Here is a 16,467-nt window from a genome sequence, read left to right on the forward strand (position 1 = left end):
ACAGGCTTGAGCCACCGCACCCGACCAGGTTTTCATTTTCATAAGTTTCTTGTGTATACTCCCAATGAAAACCCAAGAAAATAAAATATATATTCTCATACTCTCTTTTCTTAGACAAAATACCATATACCTTTTTTGAAACTTGCATTTTCCTATTGTTATTTTATTTGCTGAAATATTTATTTTTTAAATTTTATTTATTTTATTTTATTTTATTTTTATTTATTTATTTATTTATTTTTTGAGATGGAGTTTCACTCTTGTCTCTCAGGCTGGAGTGCAATGGTGCTATCTCGGCTTACTGCAACCTCTGCCTCCCCTCAGCCTCCCAAGTAGCTGGGATTATAGGCACCTGTCACCATGCCCGGTTAATTTTTGTATTTTTAGTAGAGACAGGGTTTTACCATGTTGGCCAGGCTGGTCTCAAATTCCTGACCTCAGGTGATCTGCCCGTCCCAGCATCCCAAATTGCTGATTACAGGCAGGAGCCACCGCACCTGGCCCTTTATTTTTTTTTTTAATTTGTTTTAATTTATTTTTAGAGACAAGGGTCTCACTAGGTTACCCAGGCTGGTCTCAAACTCCTGGGCTCAAGGGATCCTCCTGCCTCAGCCTCCCAAAGTGCTGGGATTACAGGTGTGAGCCACCATGCCGAGTCTGCTGAAATATTTTTAAACGAATCCCAGACATCGTGCTATTTCACTTTTACGTACTTTAGTGTGCAATCTTCCTTTTTAAAAAATGGGCATTCTGAAGCTGGGTGTGGTGACTCACGGCTGTAATCCCAGCACTTTGGGAGGCCGAGGCAGGTGGATCACCTGAGGTCAGAAGATCGAGACCAGCCTGGCTAACACGGTGAAAACCCCATCTCTACTAAAAATACAAAAAATTAGCCAGGCATGGTGGTGGGTGCCTGTAATCGCAGCTACTTGGGAGGCTGAGGCAGGAGAATCGCTTGAACCAGGGAGGCAGAGGTTGCAGTGAGCCGAGATTGTGCCACTGCATTCCAGCCTGGACAACAAGCGCAAAATTTCGTCTCAAAACAAACCAACCAACAAACAAAAATGGACATTCTGCTAATATAATCATAATATCATTATCACACATAACAAATTTAATGATGCCTTAGAAGCACCTAGTACTTCAGTCTATAGCCAAATCTCCCTGATTATCTCAAAAATGTCTTTTTTCAATCAGTTTGTTTAAATCCAGATCCAAACAAGTCCCAGCATTGCATTTGTTTGCTATGTCCCTCAAGTCTCTTTTAATCGAAGACAGTCTGCCCTCCACCCCCTTGCCATTGGTTATACAAACCAGTTATACAAACCAGGTTTTGTCCTGTGAAATGCTCCACATTCAGGGTTTGTCTGTTTCCCTGTGGGGTCATTTACATTATTCCTCTTTTCTTCGAATTTGCTGAAAATGAAAGTTTGCTCTAGAGGTTTAGTTGGAACGTGGTTTGACTTCTTGGCAAAAACACGTCACAGCTGGTGCCTTGTGCTTCACATTTCATCACAATTGTCTGGTTGCTCCACAGCATGCAACTTTCTTTTTTAAATGTATTTAAATTTTTTTTTTTTTTTTTTTTTTTGAGACGAAGTCTTGCTCCATCACCCAGGTCAGAGCACAATGGTGCAAACTCGGTTCACTGTAAACTCTGCCTCAAGCAGTTCTCCTGCCTCAGCCTCCTGAGTAGCTGGGATTACAAACACGAGCCACCATGCCCAGCAAATTTTTTGTATTTTTAGTAGAGACGAGGTTTCACCATGTTGGCCAGGCTGGTCTCGAACTCCTGACCTTAAGTGATCCAACTACCTCGGCCTCCCAAAGTTCTGGGATTACAGGCGTGAGCAACTGCGCCCAGCCTAAAATCTTTTGTTTCAGCTCATGTAGAATGTCCTCATTCTTTTTTATTTTTTCGCTCTGTCCCCAGGCTGGAGTGCAATGGCGCGATCTCGGCTCACTGCAAGCTCTGCCTCCCAGATTCATGCCATTCTCCAGCCTCAGCCTCCCGAGTAGCTGGGACTACAGGTGCCCGCCACCACGCCCGGCTAATTTTTTGTATTTTTAGTAGAGACTGGGTTTCATCGTGTTAGCCAGGATGGTCTCGATCTTCTGACCTCATGATCCGCCCGCCTTGGCCTCCCAAAGTGCTGGGATTACAGGCGTGAGCCACTGCGCCTGGCCGAATGTCCTCATTTTTTTATTACAGCTCTGTAGACTCCATTAGATGAACTCACTGGGCCAGGCACAGTGTGCATAGAGTGTAACTCTAATTATGCAAAATTAGAGTTACTCCTTTATAGATAACTAAAGGGCTACTTGACAAAGTTCATAAAATGGAAGTTAGAGCCAGATCAGGAGACAGGATAATATGGGTTATTTAGATGGCAGCACCCGGAAAATCTCAGTCCAACTAGAATCTTCCCTACACAATTGGGAAGTGGAGTGGAGTAGATACTGGGGAGTAACCACAATGACCACTTAAGGTGGGGACCCTATATGTACTTAAATTGAGTTGATAATTAACTTGGTTAAATCACATCTCAGGTTACATAGACCTAACTGAGATTAGTTCAAAATTTTGCAAAGGAAGAAACAGGTTGAATATTAAGGGTAAGAGGTTAAATTAAGCAATTGTGAGCTAGATGTTCTGACTTCCAGATTGTAACTAGCCACGTGAGTTCCCATGAAGGGTACTGTCACCTTGTGTGTTTGTATAGTACTTTAAAAACCTTTTTAAAAAATTATATAAATCATATTCACTGCAGAAAATTTTGAAAAATACGAATTAAAAAATAAATAAGTAAAACAAATGTTGTCATAATCTCAGTACCATGAAATAGCCACTTTCAACTTAATGAGTCTTCTTTCAGATTCTTTTTTTTTTTTTTTTTTTTGTAGAGATGGGAATCTCACTGTGTTGCCCAGGCTGGTCTTGAACTCCTGGGTTCAAGTGATCTGCCCATCTCAGCCTCCCAAAGTGCTGGAATTATAGGTGTGAGCTACTGGGCCCAGCTTAAGTTAACTTTCAACACTTTTGCCCTCCTCGCCAGGTCCCAGCACTAAGAGGGCTACGTCAGACCACCAAGATCCTGGGCATACCTGGAAGAAACTTCAGGTTTTTCAGGGTCTTCAGAATAACGTGTTTACAAAGATAAATAAATTTCCCCTTTGCTATTGACTACCTCTCACAGCATGACTATGGCGTGTTGTTATACTGATTTTGATGCACCCATATGCCAACAAAACTCTCTTACCAAAGACTCCATACATTATTATGCTGCCAATGAGAGAAAACCCAACTCAAGCTGGCTTCAACTATAAAGTGAATTTATTAACTTACATTATGGAAAAATCCAGGTTCAGGCAAGGCTTGATTCAGTGGCTCTCAGAGAGGTCACCAAGAACCTAGTTTCTGACTGATGTTAACATTCAGTTGCCTCCAGGGCTGCCTCTTTTCTCAGATTCTACACAGTGCCCCTCTCTTGCACCCACAGAGCACACATCTGTGTGAATCACTCCCCTATTGGTTAAGGGATTTATATTCTTTCAAAGGCCCAAGTCTGGGTCTGAGTCACAGACTCATTCCTGAAAAATCACTGTCCCCAAAGGGTCAAAAAGCATTAATAGGCTTAGGCCTGGGTCACCTCCCCACACTTCATGTTCTGAAATGAGAGAAGAGTGATTCCCCCAAATAAAAACTGCAGTGCATTTCAGGAGGAGAGACAGAAGTTGGACAACAAAAACAAACATCCACTAGAGACCCCTTACACAAAAAGGGATGAGGCAGGAGATGGGGAAAGAAACTTTCTCCTCCAAGTATATATGGTTTTTTTCTTACCTAAAAATGACATTTTACTAATGCAGCGTTTTTTAAGTTACAAGGACATGCTCTTCACAACCCTGAAGAGATGATAAAGAGCTCCTGTGTTTATAGAGAGTTTTTTATTTAGTAACCATGAATGGATGCCAGAGAGATTAAGCTTGACGTCACACTCAAGTGAGTGCAAGGCCAGCTTAAAGCCCCTTCCAATATAGAATACAGTGGCCCAGGAAGGACAAGTCAGCATTCTGAGCTATCACAACATTTATCCAGCAAGTAATTTTTTAAAAATTATTTTAGTGACAGAGTCTCTCTCTGTCACCCATGCTGAAGTGCAGTGGTGCAAGCATTACTTACTGTAGCCTCAAACTCCTGGGCTTAAGCTCAATACTTACAGTTTATAAGTACTTACAAACTATAAATTTATGCTATGTAATGTTCTTTATTCTGTTATATTTTTCCATTAAACAATAGTTAAACCTTAAAGCCATATTGTGACATCTACATATCCATTGTTTTATAAAAAATTAAAAAGTCTGATGGTAGTAATACTGGCAGTGGCATGGAGCAATGCCACTGAGCATTCCCTATTCAGCCTCCTGAGCAGCTGGGACCACAGGCATGAGCTACCACACCCTGTTTGTTATTTTTATTTTTGTACAGAAGGGGTCTCACTTTGTTGCCCAAGCTGATCTTGAGCTCCAGGATTCAAGCAATCCTCCCACCTCAGCCTCCCAAAGTGCTGGGATTACAGGCGTGAGCCACCGCACCCAGCCTTATCCATTAAGTAACTTCTAAGGGAAATTGACGCTGCTCCTGCCTGAGTAACTAAATGTCTTTAGAGTAGAGGAAATGGAGAGGGGTGTAGAAATACTACACCCTTAATAGCTCAGCTAGGCTCCAATGACAAAAATGAAAAGAATGAAAAGGGGTTCCTCACCCAAAAAATTCAGCTGAGCTATGTGAGTTACTGTGGGAAATCTTATCTGCAGTCTCATCTTGAAAGTGAAGGTCCCACAACCTCCTACAGAGGCCCCACTGGTGGGGGAGCAGCATGAGTGGTCTCTCATTCTGAGCATGTTTTCCAGTGTGGCATCGCCCTTATCTTTCTGTTTGCTGGTTATTAGCCTTTTACCCTGGGTTCAGATAGTTAAGCTTATCATAGTCTTCAATACATGGACGTACTCATCGTCAGTCCCTTGAGGGCCTTTGCTTGTTTTTGTTTTTGTTTTTCACTTTACTATTTCCCCCGCATTGTCTCTGACCCACATTCTCATTTTTCTCTTCTCAAAGGCATCCACCTTACAGGGGAATGTTGAGCAGCTTTCAAAAGCTCACATTCCCACCGACAGTGAGAACTCTTTTGATGTTCTATGCTGCTGCCAATATCAGTACCATCAGGCTTTTTCATTTTTTCCAAAACAATGGATATGTAATGATGTCACAATATGGCTTTAAGGTCAAATTACTGTTTAATGGAAATACAACAGAATATTGGACGTTATATAAACATAAATTTATAGTTTATAAATACTTTGAAGCAAAAACTCAAGTAACTAGGACTCCAAAAAACAAATAAAACACTGCTAGTCTCCATAAGTCTCTTCTATTCCCCATGCCAAGACCATGTACTTCTTCCTGATCACAAAATCTTCCCAGCTTGGCACAGTGGCTCGTGCCTGGGAGGCTGAGGTAGGAGGATTGCTTGAAGCCAGGAGTTCAAGGCCAGCCTAGGCAACATGGCAAGACTGTCTCTCCAAAACAAAGTAGCTGGGTGCAATGGCTCACACCTGTAATCTCAGCACTTTGGGAAGCCAAGTGGGAGGACTGCTTGAGGCCAGGAGTTCAAGACCTGGACAACAGAGTGAGATCCCATCTCTACAAAAAAAAAAAAATTATTTATAAAAATCTTCCCTCTCTCCTACAGGAAATCACCCTGAATTTTGCAATTATAGTCTTTTTTATAGCTTTACCAGCTATGTGTGTATCCCAAAATTATATGTATAGTTTTCCTTGGGTTTGAACATTATGTGAATAAAATCATATAGTCTGTAGTCTTTTGTGTTTTATTTAAGTCAATAGTATATTTGTGAAATCCATTCATGCTGTTTGTATCCCTGTAGGTTGTTTATGTATTTTTACTAAACAGTTTTTCTGGGAATGAATATACCTCATATTCTTTGTTCATTCTAATTTATTTATTTATTTATTTAGAGACAGAATCTTGCGCTCTGTCTCCCAGGCTGTAGTGCAGTGGCTAAGTCTCACCTCAGCACTACCTCTACCTCCCAGGTTCAAGCGATTCTCCTGCCTTAGCCTCCCGAGTAGCTGGGATTACAGGTGCGTGCTACCACGATCAGCTAATTTTTGTATTTTTGGTAGAGATAGGGTTTCACCATGTTGGCCAGTTGGTATCAAACTCTTGACCTCAGGTGATCTGCCCACCTTGGCCTTCCAAAGTGCTGGGATTACAGGCATGAGCCACCACACCCAGCCACGTTCATTCTACTTTAGAGGGACACTTTATCTTTTGTTTAGTTATCATAAACAATGCCATTCTGCACATTCTCATAGATGAATCCTGGTACACAAATAGAGAAGCTTCTCTGGACTACATTTCTAGAGCAGAATTACTGTGTCAGAAGGTATAAACATCTTGAACCTTACTAGAGAATGCCTAATTAGTTTCTAAGACTCCCAGCAGCAGTATACAGCAATTTCTTTATCCTACATTCTCAGCAACGCTTGGTATTATCAAAGTTGGCTTTTTTGTCTTTTTGTTTGTTTGTTGCCAAATTGGTAAAGGTATAATAACATCTCACTGTGGTTTTAATTTGAATCTTCATAGTTATTAATAAGTTAAGAATCTTTTGTTTCTTATTTTTATTTTTTTAACCTTTTTCATTTTTTGTTTTTTGAGACAGAGTCTTACTCTTTTGTCTAGGCTGGAGTGCAGTGGCACTATCTCGGCTCACTGCAACCTCCACCTCCCAGATTCAAGCAATTCTCTTGCCTCAGCCTCCCAAGTAGCTGGGATTACAGGGGTGTGCCACCACATCCGGCTGGTTTTTATATTTTTACTAGAGACGTGGTTTCACCATGCTGGACAGGCAGGTCTCGAACTCCTGACCTCAGGTGATCCACCCACCTCGACCTCCCAAAGTGCTGGGATTACAGGTGTGAGCCACTGTGTCTGGCCATTTTTTTTTTTCTTTTTGAGACAGAGTCTTGCTTTGTCACCCAGGTTGGAGTACAGTGGTGTAATCTTGGCTTATTGCAACCTCTGCCTCCTGGGTTCAAGCGATTCTCCTGCCTCAGCCTCCCAAGTAGCTGAGACTATAGGCACCCACCACTACACCTGGCTAATTTTTGTATTTTTAGTAGAGACAGGGTTTCGCCATGTTGGCTAGCCTGGTCTCGAACTTCTGACCTCAGGTGATCCACTCACCTTGGCCTCCCAAAGTGCTGGGATTACAGGCATGAGCCACCGTGCCCAGTCAGGATCCTTTATTTTGATTAGGAACTATTTGGACTTTTTTGGACAAATGCTTATTCAACTCTTTTGCCCATTTTCCCATTGAGTTTCTATATTTTTCTTATTATCTTATACAAATAATTTATATATTCTGGTACTAGTTATCTTCTGTTTTAATCCATTGCAAATATTTTCTCCCACACTGGGCTTTTCACTTTAAACTGTGTTTTCTTTTTTTTCTTTCTTTTTTTCCTTTTTACACTATCCATGTGGAAATATACGGTATGTTTTCTTGAACTTTCTTAATTTTAATATAGTAAAGTTGACTAATCTTTCCTTTTCTGAGTAGTACATTAGTACTTTTTAAGAAATTCCCCTCTTATCCAGAGATTATAAAAATATTTGCCTACATTAACTTAAATCTTTATAATTTTGTCTTCCATGCTTAAGCCTTTAATCTTCCTGGAATTTATTTTTGCATGTTTTATCCCAGCCCCATTTATTGGAAATTTCATCATTTTCCCACTACTTTGTAATGACATCTCTACCTATTTCAGAAATCACATAGCGCAAGATGACTGACTAGAGATGCCTGGCACTCCTCTCCCCCAAAAGAAAGGACCAAGGCAATAAATAATAGCTGAGATTTGACCAGATGTCAAAGGGACAGCACTAGAGTAGAGTGGGAAAGTAGAGAGGCACCTGTGATGACTAGCAACCCAGGAGGACACTATGGATGCACCCAGCTTCTGCAGCCCCCATCTCCCCAGCCCAGACTGGCCAAGAAACAGAAGAGACTTTCCCTTACAAGGAAACAGTAAGTAGAAGAACCCCAGCAGCCCCCACTGCCACCAAAAATACCTACAGTCCTTACTACAGGAGAATCCTACAAGGTCCTCACAAGCCCTGAGCCCAGTTAGGAGAGGTATAGGGAATTAATGCAGCTGTGTACTCTGGATTAGGATACAAGGTATGCACTCCCCACCCCTACTCGGTCCCCCGACCTGGTGTGAGCCAAACTGGTGCAGCATAGTGCCATCTTGAGACCAGAGCCACATCTGGAGTGCATCCTCCTCTGCGGGCCAGTAGCCACTACATCTCTCCAGCTAGGGCTCCATCTTCATTCTGCCAAGCCCACACAGGTGACTAAATGTCACAACCCCAACTCTGCAGAGGCTGGGCCCAGGATTAGCTCTGACTCTGGCCTTGCCCAGCAGGGAAACCAACCCCTGCTGCTCACATATTCAGCTAGAAAAATAGAATAGTCTGGCAGTCCTGCCCCCGGCAAACCCACCCTAAAGCCAGCCAAACTACTGTAGGCCCTCCCCTGAGCAAGAGAGGTCCCTGAGCCGTCCAACAGCTGACACATTTGTAAGCTAGCAGGGTGGCTACATGCCTGCACCCAAAGCCTGAAAAACAGCCCTGTGGCATCTAGCACCCCCTCCTACAATTGCAGACATACCTCTAGCTTGCCCAAAGGCCCTGCACCCCAAATCAGGACCTCAGAAATAGCCCTGTTGACTGCCCATGGCAGGCGCATACCCAGGCAGGACAAGCAGCTGTGTGACCATGTCTCAGGCTTAGAAAACAGCCCAATGAGCCATTCCTGGCAGTCAAGCCCCCAGGCCAAATGAGCAGCTGTGCACCCACATCTTGGGCCAGGGAAACAGCCCCACAGGCCACTCCTGTCTGGCATGCTCCCAGGCTGATCAAGCTGCTATGTGCCCATGTCCAGGGCCTAAGAAATAGCCTTGCAGGCTGCTCCTGGCAGACATACCTCCAGGCCAGCCAAGCAACTGTGTGTCCCCTCACATCCTAGGCCTGAGAAACAGCCCCATGGTCCATCCCCACCAGACACACACCCAGGCCAGCTGAGCAGCTATGCACCCCATCCTGGGCCTGAGAAATAGCCCTGTGGTCCACCTCTACCATACCATATGGCCAGCCAAAAAGCCATATGGCCACATCCCAGGCCTAAGAAACAGCCCTGTGGACCACCCTAAGGAGACACCCCCTAGGCCAGCCCAAATAACCTTTACTCACTTCTCAGAACTAAAAAACAGCCCCAAGGACCATCCCCAGGAGACACACCCCCCCAGGCCAGCAAAGCAACCAGTGTACTGGACTCAAGAAATAGCACCATGGGCCACCCCTGGATGATCGGCCTTCAGGCTAGCCATGAAACAGCACACTGATGCCCTTAGTTAAAGTAAAAGCTCTGTGGTCCCAACCCTGATGAGTGAGACCCCAAGTTGGCCAACCTACCATGGGCATGTAGGCACACTGACCTGAGAAATAACCTGAAATAACCTGAAAGCCCACTTCCAGCAGAGCTGCACCACCACTGCCACAAACTCTCTTAGCCTATGCCACTGAGACACATGCAAACATCACTAACATGGATTACAGCTGAAGAAACTACATGGACACTGCACTACTGCATCCACCTAGAACCAAAGCCAATGCACCCCATTGAACCAACACTCCAAGACCATCTATGCAAATAAGTCATTGCCTACTAAACCTACTGCATAGAATTGGAAGAGGCAAATGTTTCACTGACTTGCATAGAAATCAATGTAAGGAAAAGCAAGAAAACATGTCTCTTCCCAAAGAACACAATAATTCTCCAATAACAGACCCCAATACTAAGGAAGTATTAAAAATGCCAGAAAAAGAATTCAAAATAATAATTCTAATAAAACTCAGTGAGATACAAGAGAATACAGATATACAATTCAATGAAATCAGGAAAACAGTTCATAATTTGAATGAGAAATTCAACAGATATATATCATTTAAAAAAGAACCAAATAGAAATTCTAAAGCTAAAGAATTCAATGAATAAAATAAAAAATACAATTGAGAGTTCTGACAATAGAATGGACTAAGCCAAAGGAAAAAAAAAAAATCCCTGAACTTGAAGACAGGTCTTTTGAAATAATATAGGCAGACAGAAAAAAAAAAAAGAAGAAGAAAGAAAGAATAGAAAGCTTACAGGGTTTATGAGCCATCACTAAGCAAACAAATATTTGCATTACAAGCATTCCAGAAGCAGAAGAAAAGGGAAAAGTTATATTAAAAAAACATATTTAATGAAATATTCCAAGTCTTGGGAGAAAGATGGACATCCAGATCTAGGAAGCTCAAAGAACCGCAAATACATTAGATTCAAACAGGTCCTCTCTAAGGCACATTATGTCAAATTATCAAAAGTCAAAGATAAATACAGAATTCTAAAAACAGCAAGAGAGAACTGTTGGGTCATATGTAAGGGAATCTCTATAAGACTAACAGTGAATTTCTCAGCAGAAACTTTACGGGCCAGGAGAGAATGATTTAAGGATTTGAAAGAAAAAAAAAAAGCCTGCCAGCCAAAAACTTCATACCCAGCAAAGCTATCATTCAGAAATGAAAAAGAAATACAATCTTTCACAGACAAGCAAAAATTGAGGGAACTCATCACCACTAGATGAGCCTTATAAGAAATGTTCACGGGAGTCTTACATCTGGAAGTGAAAGACAAGAACCACCATCATGGAAAGATACAAAAATATAAAACTCATTGGTATAGCCAATACCCAAAGAAGAAATAGAAAGGAATAATACCTTATCACTAGAGAAAACCACTCAACTGCAAAAATAGTAAGAGAGAAATTAAGGAACAAAAGATACACAAAACAAAAAAAATCAATAAAATGGCAGGAATAAGTTCTCATCTATCAATAATAATCTTGAATGTAAACTAATTAAATTCCATATTTAACAGATAAAGACTGGCTGAATGGATAATAAAACAAGACCCAACTATAGGCTGCCTACAAGAAACTCATCTTATATGTAAAGACATAGATTGGAAATGAAAGGATTGAAAAAGATATTGTTTTGCTTTTGGACAAAGATTTTTGCTCATGGAAAAAGATATTCTTTTTCTTTTTTACTCCTGCTTGCTTTTGAAAAGCAAAAATATAAAACTCATTGGTAGAGCCAATACCCAAAGAAGAAATAGAAAGGAATAATACCTTATCACTAGAGAAAACCACTCAACTGCAAAAATAGTAAGAGAGAAGTTAAGGATTTCTGATTTGGAAAGCAAAAGCAAGCGAGAGTAGCTATACTTACTTATATCAGACAAAACAGACTTGAAGTCAAAGCTGTATAAAGAGACAAAGAAGGACATTATATAATAATAAATGGATCAATTCAGCAAGAAAATCAAACAATTGTAAATATATATGCACCCAACACCATGCACCCAGATATATAAAGGAAATATTGTCAGATCTAAAGGGAAAGATCGATCCCAATACAAAGCAGTTGGGGACTTCGACACTATACTCTCAGCACTAGACAGATTTCTAGAAAGAAAATCAACAAAGGAACACTGGATATAAATTGCACCATAAACCAAATGGACCTAACAGACATTTACAGAACATTTCACTAGATAGCTGCAGAATACACATTCTTCTCATCAGCACATGGAACATTCTCCAGGATTGTCAGCCAGGCTGGAATGCAATGGCAAGATTCGGTTTACTGCAACCTCTGACTCCCAGGTCCAAGCAATTCTTCTGCCTCAGCCTCCCAAGTAGCTGGGATTACAGGCACCTGCCACCACACCCAGCTACTTTTTTTATTATTATTATTTTTAGTAGAGATGGGTTTTCGCCATGTTAGCCAGGCTGGTCTCGAACTCCTGACCTAAGGTTATCTACCTGCCTCGGGCTCCCAAAGTGCTGGGATTACAGGCATGAGCCACCACACCTGGCTAAAAAAAAATTTCAAAATCAAAATCATATCAAGTATCTTACCTGACCACATGGAATAAAACTAGAAATCAATAAAAAGAGGAATATTCAAAACTATACAAATAGAGGGAAACTAAAAGACACGCTCCTGAATGACTAATGCATGAAGAAGAAATTAAGAATAAAAATTTTATTTATTTATTTATTTATTTATTTATTTATTTATTTATGACCAGGTCTCCATCTGTCTCCCAGGCAGGAGTGCAGTGGTGTGATCATGGCTCACTGCAGCCTTTACTTCCCAGGCTCAGGGGATCCTCCTGCATCAGCCCACTGAGTACCTGGAAATACAGGTGTGCACCACCACACTTGGCTATTTTTTGTAGAGACAGGGTCTTGCTATGTTACCTTGGCTGGTCTCAAACTCCTGGGCTCAAGCATGTCTTGCCTCGTCCTCCCCAAGTGCTGGGATTACAGCATGAGCCACCGCACCTGGCCAAGAATGAAATTGCAAAACAAATGAAACAAATTAAAGAGCAAGTAAAACAAATTAAGAGAGAAATTAAGGAACAAAAGATATATATAAAAGATATATCACTCTTGGCCAGGCACGGTAGCTCATGCCTGTAATCCCAGCACTTTGGGAGGCTGAGGCAGGCAGATCACCTAAGGTCAGGAGTTTGAGACCAGCCTGACCAACATGGTGAAACTCCATCTCTACTAGAAATACAAAAAATTTAGCCAGGCATGGTGGTGCATGCCTGTAATCCCAGCTACTTGGGGGGGCTGAGGCAGGAGAATCGCTTGAACCCTGGAGGCGGAGGTTGAGGTGAGTTGAGATCATGCCACTGCATTCCAGCCTGGGCAACAGAGCGAGACTCCGTCTCAAAAAAAAAAAAAAAAAAAAAAAAAAAAAAAAAAAAATATATATATATATATATATATATATATATATATATATATAAATATCTTTGTTTCCTTGAAACAAATGAAAATAGAAACACAACACATCAAAACCTATGGAACACAGGTAAAGCAGTATTAAGAGACAAGTTTTTTGTTGTTGTTTTTTGGGGGCTTTTTTGAAACAGAGTCTCCATTCTGTCACCAAGGCTGAAGTGCAGTGGTGTGATCTCGGCTCACTGCAACCTCCATTAAGAGGCAAGTTTATAGCAATAAATGCCTACACTGAAAAACTAGAAAGAGGGCCAGGCATGGTGGCACATATCTGTAATCCTAGCACGCTGGGAGGCCGAGGTGGGAGAATTGCTTGAGGCCAGGAGTTCAAGACCAGCCTGGGCAACATAGTGAGACCCTATCTCTACAAAAATAAAAAACGTTATTAGCTGGGCATGGTGGTGCATACCTGTAGTACTGCTAGTCAGGAGGCTGAGGTGGAAGGATCCCTTGAGCCCGGGAATTTAAGGTTGCAATGAGCCATGATTGTGCCAACAATGCAGCCATGATTGACTCCAACCTGACAGAGTAAGAACCTGCCTCAAAAAAAATAGCAATAATAAAAATTAAAAAAAAATTAAACTAGAAAGATTTCAAATATGCTATCCTACAAAATAAATTCAAGAGAGAAAAGAAAAAAAGAAGGATTTCAGTAAACAACTTCATGATATATCTCAAAGAACTACTAAAGGAAGAACAAACCAAATCCAAAATTAGAAGGAAAGACATAATAAATACCAGAGCAGAAATAAAAATACAAAAGATTAATCAAACAAAAGATGATTTTTTGAAAAGATAAACAAACTTAATGAACCATTAGCTAGACCGACTAAGAAAAAAAGAGAGAAGACCCAAATAAAATCAGAAATAAAAAACGAGATGTCACAATGAATACCACAGAAATACAAAGGATCATTAGAGCCAGGTGTGGTGGCTCACACTGGTAATCCCAACACTTTGGGAGGCTGAGGTAGGACAATTGCTTGTAGCTAGGAGTTTGAGAACAGCCTCTAGCCTGGGCAACAGAGTGAGACTCTATCTCTACAAAAAAAATTAGTAAATAAAAAAAAAATTTTGTTGTTGTTGTTTTGAGATGGAGTCTCACTTTCTTTCCCTGGCTGGAGTGCAGTGGCACGATCTCGGTTCACTGCAACCTCCCCCTCCCAGGTTCAAGTGATTCTCCTGTCTCAGCCTCCCAAGTAGTTGGGATTTCAGGTGCCTGCCACCATGCCTGGCTAATTTTTGTATTTTTCATATAGATGGGTTTCACCATATTGGCCAGGCTGGTCTTGAACTCCTGACCTCAAGTGATCCACCCACCTCAGCCTTCCAAAGTGCTGAGATTACAGGCATGTGCCACTGCACCCGGCCAAAATTTTTTAAAAGGATCATTAGAGACTACCATTAACAACTATATGCTCCTGAAAGCAAAGGCAAACAGGAGTAGCTATCCTTACACCAGACAAAACAGACTTCAAGTCAAAAGCTGTATAAAGAGACAAAAACCTAGTGGAAATGGATAAATTTCTGGACATATACAACCTATCAATATTGAACCAAGAAGAAACAGAAAACCCAAACAGACCATTAACAGATTGAATCAGTAAGAAAAATTATCCCAACAGACTGGGCATGGTGGCTCACATCTGTAATTCTATCACTTTGGGAGATCAAGATGGGAACATTGCTTGAAGCCAAGAGTTCAAGAGCAGCCTGGGCCAACTAAGCAAAAGCCCGTTTCTTTAAAAAAACAGAAGAAAGGAAAAAAGAAAGACAGAGGAAGGGGGGAGGGGAGGGGAGGGGAAGGGGAGGGGAAGGGGAGGGGAAGGCGAAGGAAGGGAATTCTCCCAACAAAGAAAAGTCCAGGATCAGAGGGCTTTACCACTGAATTCTACAGAAACCTTTAAATGATAATTCAAACCAATTCTTCTCAAACTATTCCTAAAAATTAAAGCAGAGGGAACTCTTCCTAACTCATTCTATGAGGCTAGCATAACTAATAACAAAACTAGACAAGGACACAACAAAAAAAGAAAACCACAGGCCAATATTCCTGATGAACACAGATCTAAAATCCTCAATAAAATATTAGTACACTGAATCCAACAATACATCAAAAAGATAATACACCATGATCAAGTGGGATTTACCCCAGGGATGCAAGGCTGGTTCAACACACATAAATCAATAAATGTAATATATTACATTAAAAGAATGAAGGACAAAAACCACACGATCATCTAATAGAAGCAGAAAAAGCATCTGGTAAAATTCAACACACCCTCATAACAAAAACTCTCAATAATTAGGTATAGTAGAAAAGTACCAGGCTGGGCATGGTGGCTCATGCCTGTAATCTCAGCACTTTGGGAGGGTGGATCGTGTGAGTCCAGGAGTTTGAGACCAGCCTGGAGAACGTGGTGAAACCCCGTCTCTACAAAAAGTTTTCTAAAAGTTAGGTGAGCATGGTGGCCCATGCCTGTAGTCCCACTACTCAGGAGGCTGAGGTGGTAGGATTACCTGAGCATAGGAGTAGGAGGTTGTAGTGAGCCAAGATTGTGCCCTTGCACTCCAGCCTGGCCAACAGAGCAAGACCTTGTCTCAAAAGAAAAATAAATAAAAGTACTTCAACACAATAAAGGCTATACATGACAAACCCACAGCTAAGATCATACTGAATGGGGAAAAGCTGAAAGTTTTTCCTCTAATAATTGGAAAAAAACAAGGATGCCCTTTTACTCAACATAGTGCTAAACACATTCAGTAAAGTTGCAGGACACAAATCAACATACAAAAATCGGTCACATTTCTATATAAAAACAACAAACTCATCAAAAAAAAATTTAAAAGTCAATCCCACTTACAGTAGTTACAAAAAAATACCTAGGAATAAATTTAACCAAGGATATGAAAGACCTCTACAAGGAAAACTACAAAACATTGATGAAAAAAAGTGAAAAGGATAAAATAAATGTAAAGACATCCCATGCTAATGGATCAGAAGAATTTATATTGTTAAAATGATCATACTACCCAAAGCAACCTACAGATTCAATGCAATGCCTACCAAAATACCAATGACATTCTTCAGAGAAATTGTTTTTTTTTTTTTTCTTGAGATGGAGTCTCACTCTGTCGCCCAGGCTGGAGTGCAGTGACACGATCTTGGCCCACTGCAACCTCCGCCTCCCGGGTTCAGGCCATTCTCCTGCCTCAGCCTCCCAAGCAGCTGGGACTACAGGTGCGCACCACCACGCCCAGCTAATTTTTTTGTATTTTCAGTGGAGACGGGGTTTCACCATGTCAGCCAGGATGGTGTCAGTCTCCTGACCTTGTGATCCACCCGCCTCGGCCTCCCAAAGTGCTGGGATTACCGGCATGAGCCACCACGCCTGGCTGAGAAATTGTTTAAAAATCTTAAAATTTGCATAGAACCACAAAAGATCCTCTGAACAAAA

At 41.4% G+C, this 16,467-nt stretch overlaps 1 protein-coding gene across 3 annotated transcripts in view; it reads right to left on the reverse strand.

Annotated features, from left to right (window-relative positions):
- Positions 1-12,161, reverse strand: part of HAVCR2 (hepatitis A virus cellular receptor 2) — a 38,030-nt gene extending 25,869 nt beyond the window's left edge. The window contains exon 1 of one of the 3 annotated variants that reach the window (XM_054684751.2): positions 1,328-12,161. The gene's annotated coding sequence lies outside the window, so the exon portion shown is untranslated. The remainder of the gene's footprint in view (positions 1-1,327) is intronic. The other 2 variants (XM_009450044.5, XM_054684752.2) reach the window with 2 other exon arrangements.
- Positions 12,162-16,467: the final 4,306 nt, after the last annotated feature.

This window comes from Pan troglodytes, chromosome 4 (assembly GCF_028858775.2).
Source record: "Pan troglodytes isolate AG18354 chromosome 4, NHGRI_mPanTro3-v2.0_pri, whole genome shotgun sequence".
Taxonomy (NCBI): Eukaryota; Metazoa; Chordata; class Mammalia; order Primates; family Hominidae; genus Pan; species Pan troglodytes.